The 12,454-nt window shown below is 35.2% G+C and overlaps 1 protein-coding gene across 19 annotated transcripts in view; it reads right to left on the bottom strand.

Moving 5' to 3' along the window:
* ADGRL2 (adhesion G protein-coupled receptor L2) overlaps positions 1-12,454 on the bottom strand; it is a 204,587-nt gene that overhangs the window by 141,680 nt on the left and 50,453 nt on the right. The gene's annotated exons all lie outside the window — the stretch shown is intronic.

The raw sequence follows: 12,454 nt of genomic DNA on the forward strand, positions 1-12,454 counted from the left end.
CTTCATAGATGCATGAGATCCGAGCAGTTTTCTTTAGGTAACTTAAATAATGGCTGTAATTAAGTAGCTAAGGATATATTAATCCTATCTCTCAGCTTTGCAGAGGTTGTGAACACAGTTGTGCAAACTGCTTCACCACAGCACTGAAATAGCAGCAAATTTTCTCACTGCACCACATATTTTTCCTACACCCTTACCAATTAGTTTTAATAATCTGTTAATGCTGCAGCTTTATTTGGTGCGTTGGTTATTATGTATCTACTTAAAATAAAATATTTAAAAAAAAATTACTGGACACCTTCCAGCAGACCTACTAAAAATTTTCATTTATTTGAGTCTGATTCAATTAACATTAGGACTTTGGTAACTTTTTTTAATATGTAAAATTGTAGTAAACAAAAAGAATTGTTTTAAATAATTGTTTCATATATTGAGTGATTCTCTATGGAAAATATGCAAGAACTAAGATTTACTGACTACGGAATCTTGGCAATAAATCACATGCTAGGGGGATATTAAGCTAAATATAATTTAAATAAACCAAAATTTTCAATTGGCTGGTAATTAGATAGCACAAAGATGCTGACTTCACTGTTGGTCCCTATATTCTTATATTTGTTTTTTAAATTAAAATCTGTTCTAGCAGTACTTGCTTATCATGCCACAGACCAAAAAAAAACCATTGTAATCAGAAATAATAACAACAGAAGTGAAGACGTAGGAAGGATAGATTAATTACTGTACAGGTGACAGAAGCATAAGGAAGAATTTTATTCACAGGTATACTTGAAAGGTTATATTGGTTTTATGTGCTCTGCTTGGCAGATTTTTCAGTCATGAGCCAAGAACTACTGATTACTTGCATCCCATTTGCCAAATACAAAAGCTTTATTAGTCATAACAGCATGGCTGTTCCAAACAGACAAAGAGATATAAATAATAATAAAAAAGACAGAAGAAAAAGACTTGCCCCTTCTTCAGGGTTAGCTGTCTGTGGGCAGTTAAGTATGACTTAGTGTGGCTTCATTCCTAATGCACGCTGCAAGTAAAATGACTACAGTGTGGATTTGTGCTTTGATTTGTTGTCTTGCAAACAGAAGAATACTGATTTTAAGAGGTCATTCATTATGGCATTTGTACAAAAAGAAAAATGGTTAATCTATCTCTCAGTTACATATACACATTCTGAATATGTTTCGGGAGAGCACATAAGGCTAACAATTTGGTAAGAATATTTCTGCATATATTTTCCTCTTTCAAGTGTCTTTCAAATGTAGAAATTGTATTCTGAAACATTAGACAACTTCTAAAACGATAAATCCACATAAAACAAGTCCCCTGCAATCAGTTGTAATACTTTCAAAATTAATTATAAATACTTGTAATATTAAAGTGCGGATACAATGCTTTACCTCTTACTGAATTTTTATGCATTATTCACCCATTTATTCTAAGTACTGGCTTCTTCTTAGCTTGGGTATAACAAGCCAAGCACTGCCCTCAACAATGCAGTCACAGTTCACGCTCTTAAATCGGCTGGAGCTCCACTTTCACTGGGGGTAACATTCATCCTTTTGTGTCTTCTTTTTACTGACAGACAAAAGATACCATCGCTTTCCACAGTTCAAAAAGAATGCAATGTGAAGCCAACCTAAGAACCTACAGGAGTTTGTCTAAAATAGAAAATGTTATTCTTCTTCTGAACACAAAACTACAAAGTTCCAGAATTTTGCACTAGATACAACATGCATGGGCTACTGCTCACAGATGAAGCCATACGCTGCTACCATGATAACAAAAATAATGAAGTTTTGAGTATTAACATTAAAGCAGCTTTGAGGTCCCAGTTATTTTGCAGTAGAACACAAAAAAACCCCACATTTAAATCCATGAGCAACTTCTAGCACATTTTCAGAAGTGGGATATATCATGTCAAAAGAAACGTGTACATCTTTTCTCTGGTGATCAATAACAATTTAAAACAGATGGGTACAGAATCTTTCTGTAGAAACCCTTACACATAGAATTAATCCAAAGCATCCAGGAAATGTGTCTTACAGATGTAACCAATACTACCACTGTATGTCTACAATGTACTGGAAGTTTCTTATACAATAAGAATTGCCATCTATATAGATGGCAATTTTCTTAATTTGGAATTACCTTATTCTAATTTTGGCACAGGAAATCAGGGAAAGAAACGTATTTTGTTTGCTTAAACACTCATTATTTCAGTATTTTCTGAATTATAGCTCAAGATACCATCTTAAAATATGGGGCTGTTTCATCACACTCTGCCATGCAGACTGCTGTGCTACTCAATGCAGTTATTCATAAATGACTATATAACCTAATGCATTTTGTTCAATTAGTCTCCATAAGTGTTTTTTATTGACAAAACATAATTTAGTTTTATTAAATGTGACTGGAACATTGCTTCTGCCAAGTGAGTATTAATGTCTCGCTTTTTTTGTTTTTTTCAAAAAACAGATGGAAAATTTTAAGAATTAAGGAACAGCTTGAATGTCACTTACATGAAAATTGTACAAGTATGACATTATTGTCACTTTTGTTGCTTGCAGTAATTTTAAAAATTATCTAAGTTACTTATCACCATAAAAACCTGGCACTAGTGAAAGAGAAAACGTGTTACGCTACAGCTAAAACAAAAAAATTACATGATTTTATTCAAGTAGGCTCTTCCAATGTAGCATGTAAATTACCATTGTTCTACCTTCAAAATACAAGGCTGTTAAAAATATATCTTAATCACAGCTGCATTATCCTCTCACCAGAACTAAAGTTACATTCACGTCTGGATTTTCATATTGTACGGCAACCTCCACTGAGTGGAACTTCTGAAACATCCCTGCCTCACCAGGAAAGAAAAGGACACACTGTGTAAAGAAAGATTATGTCCTTGCCTCTCCACAATTCCTCAACAAGATTAAATTAACGAACCTCTCTTTCTTCATCATGACTTACACATCAGTATTTTCCCATGCAAAATGGATGGTACAACTTTTCAACTCCCAGCACCTACCAAAATCTCCAGGAAAGACAGAATTTATATATTTTCTGTAAATCTTACCATTATAATCCTATTGGGGTGTAATTGCTGTGGCTAATATTCTTACCCTGTTATGAAAATGCTCGACATAAACGTGGCACTGAGTTGTTAAGATAATACATGATCATGCTGTGAGAGGGTAATACCTATACAATAGCCCTTGCCAATACCATAAATCTCTTTATTAGACAACAACCTATTACAGGAGATCTACTTAACTGTTTCCCTACTTAGAGAGCCATTTGGTGTTACAATAACAAGCTGACTTTTCACATTAGAAAGGATTAGCCGGTATAAGTAATAAATTGAGACAGTTACTACTCTTTTAGATATGGTAAATCTTCCCCGATGTTTAAAAAGAGAATCCAAACTAAACCCCTAAGATCACATTAGGCTGAATGTATATTAATTTTAAAGTTCTCTTCATTTAAACTTTAACAAAAAAGAAAAAAATCAACTCTGATCAATTTATGCCACAGATTTATTACAGGAGAGCATATTACAGAAAGCTGTTTCTGTTTTATGGAATGTGCATACCTACTGCTTTATTTCCTAACAGTATCATAGCAAATCATCTTTAAGTTTACTGAAATATTTTAAAGTAAAATGATTGCCACCATTTTTCCAGAGACAAGTACAGAATAAATCTAAGTACCATCTATTATGCTTCTTGCTCAGCAAGCGAAACTGTATTATATATTATTTTTTTCTTTGAAGTCTTAACTTTTTGAAGGATCACACACCTTCATTATCCAGATAACTAAAATACAAATTATGAAGACTGCAATACACCGGATGATTTTTTTCCTTGTGCTAAATTAAAGAAAAATTACTACCTAAAGTACAAATTTCTGATTCTTCAAGCTAGATTTTAAGTTACAATACACAAATAAACTCCGGTTAAGACATTCCTTGCTCTTTGTTGTCAGCATTTATTTAAACTTAAGACAGAAATCCTTACAACTGTTTGCCTGCTTTACAACCTGACTGTATCAATTCCTCAATTTGGATGAAACTCATTCACTTCTATATATTTTAAATAGTAAAAAAAAACCCAAAATTAAGAGTTAGCCTTTCATCTGCAGTCACCTTGATTATGCTCCATAACACTGCTTGGGTAAATAGGAAATACTTACCTCCTGCTTTTTGGCTACTATTCTGCATGAGATGTGTCGAAGACCTGAAAGCACTCTGCTGTCTCTCTGATGCTGACATGACATTTTTAGAATCTGAGAAGACAGTTTATGCAGCAAAAATCTGCTTCTTGTCATACAGAACACCAAAACCGTCCTCTCGCACCTCGACCGGCAAGAAGTGTTTTTTAAACTTCTGATTAATAGGCACTTCTTTAAAATATTAAGTATTTTTTTTTAAGTTGGCTTGTGCTTATTGATATTTTAAAATATTTGCCCACTGCAATTTGCTATTACTGATGGACAGCCTTTTTAAAAGCTGTCTTGCAGAATCTTTCTGCTCTGCATAACAGAAAAGGCACAGTGAAATGAAATTGTTCTTACTGGAAACAATTCAGCCCTGAATGCCTTGATTACTCTGATTATCTCATATACAAGCTCCCTCTGCAGGTAATAATAAGAATGAGCAAAAATATGTGAAAAATGTGGGCGACAGCCGGCATAGGAAACCAAATAATCAGGCATCATTTTAAAGAAACTCTCCCAGAAATCCTTCTGCAATGTTATCCAGCATAAGGAGGTAACACAGGAAACATTCTCTGCTTTTTTCCCAGCTCTGTGTCTCTTCTTGTCTCCTCAAAAAAGTTAAACATTAAGCTTTAGTTTTTCCTATATCAAGTCAGACAAATTTCTTTTTCCAAAGTCATCTAAATGCGTTCCATGCAGAAAAAAATAGAAGAGAAAAAAGAGGAAAAAAAAAAAGAAATTTAAAAATGGCTCTGTTTATCCAGAGCTAAACAAAGAAGAAAGACCACCCCTAAGAGTAAAACAAGTTCATCCTATCTGATGCATTTGTCTAACTGAAAACCAACCAAGCAGCAGCATTCCTTCATTCTATTTACTGCTAGAAGGAAAAACCCAATGTCACTTTTGGATACAATTACACATGCACTCCACCAAAGTTTAAAATGCAATGGAACTGAATGGTAAGTTATCTTGAAAATTAAATTATATATATTTTTAAAAAATCCCTATCAATTGAAATCAAATCATGAAGTAACAATGTAGTTTTCATCCAACTGGGAGTAAACTGCTTTTGTCCCAAAAGACATTATCCTTACCTTCAAATGTCTCAAGTTTGTTTGCTGTAATGGGATGAGCTCTCCAGATAAAAATCCCTTCAATGCAAATGGGACAAAGCTTCAGTGAATGAAGCTATAAATATTAAGTACATCATAATTAAGCCTTCATCCTATCTAACCTTTAGCACACACCCAAAAAACTGGGAAGCCATCAGGCAACATTAATTTCTCCTCTCACACAGCAAGAACAAATGTATGCCTGTGGTTTTGTTTCTCTTGCAGAGCAAAATCTCACTTTCTGCAAGTGAGCCCTTAGACTGGTGAAGAACATTCATAAAATGAATGCATACGCATTGGGCATAAAGTCACACATGCCCTGTGTCAACTTTAATTTTCACTGGGAAAATAAACTCCAAAATACAGCCCTTCCAGCTTTTAATATCATCTTAAAAAAAAAAAAAAAAGAAAAAAAAAGAGGAGAAAAGTACTCCTATTTCAGTAGGACACAGCCATTTCAGTACTGATATTTCACCATTACATAGGATAAACATAAGACAAATTTGGGGTGTTCAGTTCAAGAGGATGAGACTGCTGCAAATAGAGCTCTTCTTTGCTGTTGGAATATCTTTTAACAGTTGGATCAACCAGTTACTATGAGATACTATTATACACCTGCTCAAATGAGGAAATAAAGAAAGCAGGGGAAAAAAAGCCATCAACTTTTTGGAGAGATGACGCTCTATTCAAGCACGGGTAACATCACTGCCTGAAGGGCAAAAGGATTTCTTTTCAATTTCAGATTATGTCAGCCTGCACCTCCCCTCTCTCTTCAAAACAACTCTCAGCCTACACCCGTGTTCCTGGCACAGAAGCTCAACCAGGAATCCACCACTGCTTAGGCACTTTCTCTCCTCTAAGCACTTCATACTGACTTACACAAGAACCACCCTCACCAATTGACAGACTGCATTTAAGAAATACTTATTAGACTAAAGCATATAAAAGCTGCTGGAGACACTGCCAACACAATAGTTATGAATTAGTCTTCTGTAGAACACTCATTTTGTTCAAAAAGAAGATTCAATCATTATTCATTCTGGGAAAGCAGGTTTTTCCAAATTGGTCACTTCACATTGAAACAGTCTAAAAATAGTGTAATAGTCTAATGAAAGGATGCCTGGATCAGATGAAAAGAATTCTGCCTACCATCAACACAGGCATCGGGAATTTGCCAGAGAAATGCAGAGTCAACAGCAGAACTTGTTCTCAGAGATATTTTCTTAAAATGTCACTTTATTTAAAAGCAACGCTGCCTACTGAGAGGGAATTGTTTCTGAACACTGCTCACCCCGGCATAGACTGCAATGCTGTAAAAAATTACAGAGAATGCATAGAAAAGTGAATTAAAGTCTCCTTCTGGCATGTGATCGCTCTCCACCACTGCAGCACTGATTTCACAGTAAGGCTCTCTTCCCTGTGCACACCCGAGCCCATCAACAGCAGAGCAAGTCTGATAGTCAGGAACAAGGTCGGTCATCCCCTCCCCAGCTGCCAGAAACAACTTTTAGCAGTAATCGGCGTTATTATTCTGTCATCTGGATTCAGAGCAGTAATCGGTGTGAGGTGTCGACTGATGGGAAAACACCAACAGAGGGCACAAAGGAAAGCAGCAGCTCAACCTGAACGAGAGATTGGGGATTTTATCACATCCACAGGCAACTGGATAGACAGAAGTGCTCTAATTTTTAAAGCATCATTCTCCAGTGATAAATTGTTTTGCTGCTACTTTACTGATATTATCTATTTTTCCAACAGTTGCTGACACAAATGTAACCCTCCATGAAGGAGCTGCACCTCTCTAGCACTGGTGCACACCCAGTGCTTGGATGCTCCCACACTGCCCCCACCACAGGAAGCAGCAAAAAAGCCCGAGAAATGGGAAAATTCCCTTCTTTACCATAAAATGTATAAGCACTCCCACACCTATCTATGAATCAAGACATCCCTTATTTAACTATTAAACACAATTTGTACGGTATCAGAACTCGGGATCTTAAATAGCACTCTTCATTCACGTTATTTCATTCCAGTTTTGTAGCCCATTGCCATAAAGTAACACATCATTAACATATAAACATAGTAAAAAAACCCACTCATCTGTGTTACATTTTATAAAAACTGCTCCCCCTTTTCCCTAGATTGCCTGTTTTGCAAAAGGAAGTATCTTTCTTGGGTGATAAACACATTGTAAAACAATGGTAAAGAAAGAAGATTTAGAGTTATTTAGTAAACCAAGGAACTAAACAGGGAGACCGAGACTCTACCATATTTGTATGAGGAAATGGCATAAAATAAATCTCTTAAAACAAAAAAGCCCTGCATTTGTTAAAAGGAAAATATTCCTGATACTGAATCTACGTAAGAAACACAAGTAGCTTCTTATTAACTCTAACTAGATTTTCTCCGAAGCTAGCTACTCTCACTACTGAAACACAGACATTGATACTTAAATCTTTTTGTGTAAATGTTAGTGTTTAAAATGTGCTCCTAAGAGATTAAGATTAGGAAAAAAAATAACCACACAACCAAGACAGGCCCTATTTCTCTCAGCCCATGATCACTTGTCAAGCCATGATTAATGCTGTGCTCTGTAGAGGGAGACATTACATCTAGGCTACAACAGACCTAAATTTTACCCTAAGGCAGAAGTCTGATTTAAACATCTCTATTCAAAGTGACATTTGTCCTCTCTTTTCAACCAGTTTCCTCTGAAATTCCAGTAAACTGACTTTGTGACCTACAAATGGTCCATTGATTCTAACTTGTCGTGTTGCCTGTCCTTGTAGCAAAGTTAGTTTTGGTAACTGAATGAAGCAAGATGCTATGCATTCAAGAAAAATACAGGAGCAGAGTCCATTAGGTGCTCTATTAAATGCTCCGTTGGATAACAGCAACTAGAATTCATGGTTATAAGGATTCCAACTTACACAGAAGAGTTAAAGATGAATACTGAGGTCAACATTAGAAATCAGAAAATATTTTTATATTGAGAAGTAACAATGGCCTTCATATTCTGAGGTGATAAGCAAAGATTTTTTTTTTTTGTTACAGACAAGAACATGGGCATCATCAGAGCCACCCTGAAAAGTAATTACATTTTATCTCTCGCCTTTCACTCTGAAATGTCTGCTAAGGTATTTACATTTGTCTGTTACGAGAACAACAAGTGAAAAAACTAGTTGTTATCACTTATCTCAAGTAAATACTATTTCTCCAGTGAATGGTATTATTCCATCTATTCTATAAAGTTATTGTTAGATCCTCCGATTTATCTGTAGCTGCTATTGTAGGAATAAATATAAGAAATGCTTATATCTTATAAAGAAATAGACAAACAGCAGACCTGGACATGTAGAATAGTCAATATCCTTCTTATTGAACATGAAAAATGGCAACATTTGATAATATTAAGCAATTTAGACAATGCTGGCAAGTTCCTACTAGCCAAGGTAATCTTATTTCTGGTGCTTTTCAGGGTAAATTGATTTCTTTTCCTCCTCTTAGCTGCTCTGATAATTGAACAAACGTATACAAGTGTGATGGGATTTTACTTAGCAGACAACACACAAAACATTCCCCAAACATGGAATATTTTACTCATAAAAAAGCATTTTTGTTGTAATTAAGCAAACTATATTTAAGTTGCTTAATTGCTTTGCACCAGAGTAACAATCAACAGCATTTTGCTAGAGACTGCACTCTACCTGCAGGTGTTGAGCATTGTGCTTGCTTCAGTCAGGCTGCAATGCTTTTTACTATCCTGCATTTCTAAATAATTTGGGTAAATGGCAAGCTAGAGTTGGTTGAATCATTAGAGTACCTCATGAAAATCAGAAAGAATGAATTCATGGCATATGCATATTACATATTCTTCTAAAACCCATAAAATGCTCCATTTAATGTAACAATCCATAATTTGGAGGTGCTATGATTCTGAATTTGAAGACTTTTTTCCTTCCTCCCTTTGGAATCAATTTCTAGTTAACTATCAGTTTGCATCTAGAGAATGCTGTCAGATCGCAGCACTCCCTAAGCAAGTGTATTTCTGTAGCGAAATTGCTGATATTAAGCGACACAATCTTCCCAGTCCATGCTGTAGAAACACATCTTGTATATTACAGGCTGAAAGAAACAGGAACTCCTAGAAAATTACCAGCTGAAGAGGGCTTTAAGCCTGTCTGTCATCTTCCACCTTTTAAATGAAGAATGTTAAAAGGAATCACATTTGCTAAATAAAGACCAGAAGTATTTTCTACACCAGGTATATATAAGTTACCAGTATTCCAGAACCATCTGCTACTTTTATTTTAAAAAACTGTTGGAAACAAAATGCAGCTATCTTCGAAAACTATTTAAATATTAAACACGATTGTTAACAGTATTGAGAATGGCCTTAAAAGGTTGTTGTCTTTCCATTTTTCTTGACATTCAATTACAATCATGATGGTTAAAATTTTTTACTCGTTTCAGAGGGTGTTTTTAGAAATAATAGACAGCTTTTAAGTTTAAAAGCTGCACAAAAATACTTAAGGAGGCAAATTTCTCACAATTTCAAATCACTTTTGTACATCATAAACATCAATCCTAAAAAATGCTTTGAAAGGGTCTGTTTAATATGACATCTCCAAGTAATAGGACTGAGTACAAATTTCACTGGCCTGTGCTCTGAACTGTCGTGGTTCATAAGTGACTGCCTGTCTACCTGTGCATGGATATGGCTCCCACTACACACCACACGTAGTTTAACTTCTGCACTTGCAGCTGAAGAGGTAAAAATCACTATTTGCTGCTTCCAGTTCCTGTATAATCAGCCATCCACAGATATTCCTTAGTGGAAATGCAGAGGAATCACAGAGCATTTTTTGATATAAAGTGTTACTGGTAGGTTATTTGTCATTAATATTAGGCATGGCACAATCCCCAGCAGGAGCCATAGTACAAGGTAACAGTATTTTCTTACAGGTATGTCAACATTTTGGGTGGACAGAGGATGAGCAAGGGCTTGGAAATACATAAAATTTAAATCTAAATTTCAGTAAAAATTTATGATTGTGTTTCTGTGCTCTCTAGATGGTCAAACAATGCTTTCTACTGTATGGTTATTACAATTTACATGAATTTATGACACGCTATCTATAAATGTATTTCAAATAAAACTTTGATAAATATTTTGCCTAACTAGAGATTTCTCTCTCCAAAACCTTTAAGTGAAAATTATGGACTTAAAAAAAGCTGTAATTCAAAACAACAGGAAATTTTCTTTATCACAACTATTCCGATTTAAAAAATATCTATTCATCAAAATGCCACGTCTACATATCACATTTCCAGAATAAAACCAACCATATTATTACATACTATTAACCATAAAGACTACAAACTCCTAAGACTATACTACCTTGCTTATTTAAACTTTAATAAGGTGCTTCCCTTACTAGAGACTGGGATTCCTGAGAAACCCCCTTTCCTGACTTTACACATTCAAAGTGGTAAGAGATAAATAAAACATTGAGAAAGCTTCTGAAGTGATCAAATAAGAACTAACTAAGCACACTTTGGTTTTTTTAAAGCTTTCCTCTTGCTCATTTTAAGAAGGGAAACACCCAGAAGCCTGGTGTTAATGTCTCTGCTGATTGTGAAAATTGCAGCAATAAAAACTCCGACTGCTTGTTTTAAATTAAGACTTGCAAGACTACATGTGAGATCTGTATCTTTACATTAGTTTTTATAACATTTGGAAGTTTGGTTGCCTGCTTTGATGTTGGTCTATTAATGAGCAGGGGAGCCAAAAGCCAGGAAAAAAAATGTTTACTGGAAATTCTCAAGTCAAAACCTGAAGTAATTGGTTTGTTCTACCCCACATGATTCAACATCCTGATTCCCCCAACCACCAGCTCCCTGAGCTATCTGAACGTCTATGCTTTTTTACTGTTGCCAACACATAGTAACCCACAGTGATTGAAAATGGCAGCTGAAGTGCTGCTGCAGCACATTAATTTTTCTCTAAGTGGTCCAATTTTGTCATCTGAATGCTGAAAATCTTCTTTTTACTACTTTTTTACCTTCAGAGATTTGTCGAATTTGGGGTTGCCGTCACATAAACCAAAGTACAACATTTCCAAGACAATTTTTAGATTATCCCTAATAGCTGAAAGGATAATGCGCTTTCTTTATAGCCCTCTGCATTCAAAGCAGACTAGTTAACAGCAACTTAAGTGTGATAATGGCAATTACATCAATATGTTCCTTTTACACCACCAAAAGGTACTACTTCAGACAGCTGAAGACATTAGGTAAATAAACTGCTGGAAATTACCTGAAAGCAATTATCTAATTTTAAGACCACTAAATACATCTATTTACAAAATGCCCAAATAGCCGTGTCCATCGAAGAACAGCAGAATACTTGATCAACTGCAGTGTTTTTCACCAAGACATACCATATATACTCAGTTCCTTCATTACATGAAAGGAAATTGAAGCCTGAAATTGAATATCCTACTCTAAAGACACATCAGTTTCATGGCAGTAAAAGAAACACTCCCCAAATGGTGAATCAGAAGAAAGAAAAATCTAAAACAAACAAACCCACCCAAACAACAGACCAAATGTTACATATCAATGACTTAACCCAACTTTTTAAAAACACAAAATACCTGTTTTAGTATCTGTATCATTCAAGTAAAAGGTCTGGAAAGAAGCAATAGGCAAGGAAAATGTAGGAAGTTCTTTTTTGCCAGAGATATAAACCAGAATACAGTTACCAAGAAACATCTGGTCCCTGGAAAAGGTCCCAACTTATTGATGGATAACTGGATTTTGCTTGGCTTTTGGGTTGCTGGATTATGAATATTGATTTGCAAAGGTAATAAAAGGGTAGGCCAGGCCACATTCCCTTTCAAACTCAAGAAAATACTAACAAAAGAATAAAAAACTATGAATATGTAGTCTCGTAAAAGAACTTGCAATGCGATAAATGTTCTACACAGCCACCAAAACAGCACTCCTGCCATAGCTGGTTGAGAATTATTTATTATAGGGTAATACTAACCACAAATTAGGTTATCTTTGTAAACACAGTATCACTGATTAAATGAGATTACAAGAAT

Source organism: Agelaius phoeniceus, chromosome 8 (assembly GCF_051311805.1).
Source record: "Agelaius phoeniceus isolate bAgePho1 chromosome 8, bAgePho1.hap1, whole genome shotgun sequence".
NCBI classification, from domain to species: Eukaryota; Metazoa; Chordata; class Aves; order Passeriformes; family Icteridae; genus Agelaius; species Agelaius phoeniceus.